This window comes from Bidens hawaiensis, unplaced genomic scaffold, assembly GCF_021521415.1.
Source record: "Bidens hawaiensis isolate Kalapana, Puna unplaced genomic scaffold, B.hawaiensis_p1.1 tig00020557_1, whole genome shotgun sequence".
Lineage (NCBI taxonomy): Eukaryota > Viridiplantae > Streptophyta > Magnoliopsida > Asterales > Asteraceae > Bidens > Bidens hawaiensis.
In genome coordinates, this window is record NW_027493148.1 from 6351 (window position 1) to 10724 (window position 4374).

Consider the following 4374-nt stretch of genomic DNA (forward strand, 5'->3'; position numbering starts at 1 on the left):
CAGTTTATTTAAGACAGCCACAAGGCTTTATTGATCCACAGAGACCGAATCATGTTTGTCTTCTTCATAAAGCCCTTTATGGACTCAAGCAGGCTCCGCGTGCATGGTTCAATCGTCTAACCCGGGCCTTAGATTCTCTTGGGTTCTATGGATCTAAAACAGATCCCTCTCTTTTTATTTATTCCTCTCATGGAACTCTCCTATACATAATTTTTCAACTAGTGTTGTGCCGACACGTTGCGTCGGGGTAGTTGGTAAAACTTCAACGTTAGAATCGGGTGTTGGTAAAACCCGAGCATTATGTCAGTGAGTCGATGAGAATTCGGTCAGTATCGTTTACATTCGTTATAGTATAGACACATTGATAAAACCGTAGCTTTTAACCCCAAAAAAATATTCGTCAAATTAACATATAAAAAATAAATTATTTACAATGACGTATGTTTGGTCGGTAAACCAGGGCGGTGGTAAACCCCAAGCATTGTCAGTCCCGGGCATTGAGGCGGTAACTGAAGACTAAACCGGTTTTCGGCTACGTTCGTTATGGTACCAGAGCTAAAAATGGGAAATAAAAAAATTGAGTGGACCAATGAGGTAACGTCGGTCGGTAAACACGGACGTTGGTAAAACCCGAACGTTGTCGGTATCGGGCGTTGTGGCGGTATGTTTATGTGTAGTCTGTCGGTTCCTGTCACGTTCGTTACGATATCGGAATTAAACAAACAAAATTGTTGTCCGATCGGATTCCGTTATATTTGTTACGATACCGAAACGAAAATAAATAAATAACAAAATGTTATGGACAAGTAAGGTGCCGCCAAGTGGCCTAATAGTTTGTCTTTTATATATATTAGATAATTTTAAAATTATAATATAAAATAAAAACAAAGAAAATAAGAAAGAAAGTTGTTAAGGGTTTAAAAGTCATAAAACTTAAATTTATGGTGAAAATTAATAAATGTACATTTAAATATACTTTAATGGCCATTGATCAAAGTGTATGGATTCTACATGTTGCCATGTTGCAATCACGCGTGCTGCAAGTTGAAGTCGACAAATGTTTTATTTAATTAGATTGTAGCATAGATTAGTGGCTTGGGCCATAGAAATACATAATTACTAATATAGATCATAAGTGTACGTTAGAAAAAAAATATGTCCCTTTCAAAATAATGAGGGTTCAAGTCTTATGATAAATAAAGTCATACATACAATAGTATTATTGTTATTAAGAATAATAAAATTTTAAAAACAAGCTCAACCAATCTTAAATGTCAAGTAACATGACACTGAAATTATGGATGCCAAAATTATTGCTCAACTTGACTTTAATGTCTGCTTCAAAATTCCACAGAGCACTCACGATGTAACCCTTAAATACGCTAAGGCCAATTGGTATTGAAGGGTCTAACGTGGCATGTCGGTCACGCAAGGGGTTCATTTGAACACCGCTCCTGTCCTCCTCCTCTCACGTGTGAACCCCCCCCCCCCCTCCCTCCATGACGATCCTCCGTATTACGAGTTGGTTATATTATTCATTTCTAATATTTATATAATTTTTTGGATTTTAATTTTATTAATTGTAACTTTGTATTAATAATATATACTTAAGATTTGATAATGAAAGAGTTTTTTTACAAATGAATGAGATGTTATAACCCGGTTAAAAGGCTATTGGGGTTTGATGAAACCCATAACTTGATTTTCTTTTACTATAAAATTGTTTCTTAATTATTTACAAGATAAAAGATTTATGTTTCTATCTTTTCATCCAAGCATAGCCATTAAAGACTTTCTTTTACAATTTGAAAGATGGCAATCAAAGTTTTATCAATTATTTATCTGAGTGACCGTAGCCAAAAGTATTTTTCAGCCACTCAAATATTTAATCGACCTTCACTTCTCGTTAAACTGATATATGGTTTTGTTTTTAATTGTTTTCATCAACGATAATGAATTATGAATTTGGGGGTTTACACTGAATTTGCTAAATTAGTAGAGGAAAGAGAATTAAGAAAGTAGTAAAATTAGTTTTTTAGAAACTTTTTAATTAAAACTATGTAATTTTATTGGTTTCACGTATAAGCTTGGGTGCTTAACAACCCCATATTCATTTTCCTCTTATAAATAACATATTTTTTTCTAAATAAAATCGGATACTAATATTTAGTATATCCCTCTCTTCTATGATTTTCATATTAAATATTTGGTGATATTAATATTTAATTTAATGATATGTTATAACCCGTTTAAGAGCTATCTGAGTTTGGTGAAACACAAACCCATGAATTCGGGTCAATTGCATGAGAAACATTCATTCACAAATAAAACAATATGATGGCTTGAGAAAATATAGGGGGGTTTTGTTTATATTTATACTATATATAATGAGGGAAATATTGACAAATTAAGACGGTGATTTTTTAAGGGATTTACAAACATTCAAGCACATGGTACAACCTAAAATGAGGACAAATTAGTCATTATAACATTAAATCTCACGTGTATTTCATTATTCTCCAAAATAGTTACAAGAATGTCCCTTTAACTTTAATCATATTTTGCAAATTTAAGAAATAGTTATAACTTTGGTTCTTTATCTTTTTTAACTGTTTATTCTTCATAATTTCATTTTTAACCCAAATACCCCCAACAACTTTTAAACGGTTGTAACTTTTTCACACGTTAATATTATTTTTTAAAAATTGCACAATAAAAACGAGCATTTAATTCTCTTTAATTTGAGTATGATATTGTCATAGTTTCTTATCAGTTAATGTTTTTTTACATATAGCCGTTTGCCGTCCGGTTTAATTGGTCTTAAATTAAACCATGAGCCAAACCATGATTAACGGCTTTTGGTCGCCAAATCTGAAACTAAACCGTTGCAAATTACCCAACAAAATCTATTAACAATGGTTCGGTTCCATTTCGTTTGTACTTCGATATTAAATAAGTTTAAAATAAGAACTATGAATCTACATATACCAATATATGGTTTCACAGTTACAAACGAAACGACGAACACCCATAAATCTATAATGTAATTATCAATGTCCGTATTCCCTGCTGCATCGCGCGAGCACCCATCTAGTATATTTAAGATTAAGAAAGGAAATATTCAAAGTTTTTTAAGACATGCTGTTGATGTGTTAATGATATCTATTTTATTAGTTTTTAAGTAATAAATTTTAGTTGTAACACATTCATTCACCCGTTCCACTAAAATAATATCTTTGCGAACAACTAAATATATTAACTCAAAGTGGGAGTCTAAATACAAACTAGACAATCACATGCATATTTATTACATATTCTATAATTTTTGATAACACATACGAGATACAAACAATGGTTGAAGATGTATATAAGTCTTCTTATTTGTTAACAAAGATCCAAGAAGCTACACTTTATGAGGTGAAGCTCTTCTTATTTCAAATTACTAGTTTGCAACTCCACATAATTCGAAAGATCGTGCTCATGGACAGAACACAACTTTGTAGTTAGTACCACCAGGGCAAGTAAATACACTAGTCTGGTCGTCTTGAGGGTAACTATAAGCATCGGGACACCTGTCTTTAAAGAACTTAGAATAATTAGTTGGTCCACAACTACCGCGTTCAATGGTGCAACAATACTCAACAGTTTTGAAAACTGTACAAGCATTGTTGCATCCTCCTTTTGTTCGTAGTTCATTAGGGCACTCGCCATTTATATCAGCAGTACACCTCATTGTCTTGCATGAAGCACCAACTGGGCTAAACTCCATAGGGACATTAAATCCGTCAATAACGGATATGTCAACGAAGTCATTGTTTTGGTCTTGATTAAGAGCGAACTCAGCTAAAGTGTTGGGTGGTGTCCCATAACCTTGGCATTCGAGCAATCCATTGCAATCACCGGTGTCACACTTCCCTCTTCCATTAGCATCAAAGGTACAACCGGTCCTTCCCCAAATACGTGCCCCAGCCGTTCCAGGTGCAACCGTGACTGGCCAAGATTGACCACTTTCAAGCTGTTTACCTCCTCCGGGTGAGGCAGCGGCCCAAACAGTGTATGGACACTGGTTTATGACATTGAAATCGGCTCCTTGAGTAAATGTGAAGCAACTGATGGAAAGAAGGGTCATAGAGACTAGAAGGTTTTTGACACAAGCCATGTTTATTAAGTGTGTGTTGCAAATGTTTATGTTGGAGGGGTTTATATAGGGAACAATGTGAGGGGTTTGCCACAAACTTTTCAAAGATTATAACATATATATTTCCAAAATTTAGGCTGGAATTTTTACAATTATGCAAAGAAAACTCCGAAGAATTGTCAAGTGAGTTGATAGTGAACTAATGTAGATAAGGTAGAAAGAATAGTCCAATATGA

At 34.0% G+C, this 4374-nt stretch overlaps 1 pseudogene; it reads right to left on the reverse strand.

Moving 5' to 3' along the window:
• Positions 1 to 3198: 3198 nt before the first annotated feature.
• LOC143561126 (thaumatin-like protein 1 pseudogene) lies at positions 3199 to 4374 on the reverse strand (annotated as a pseudogene).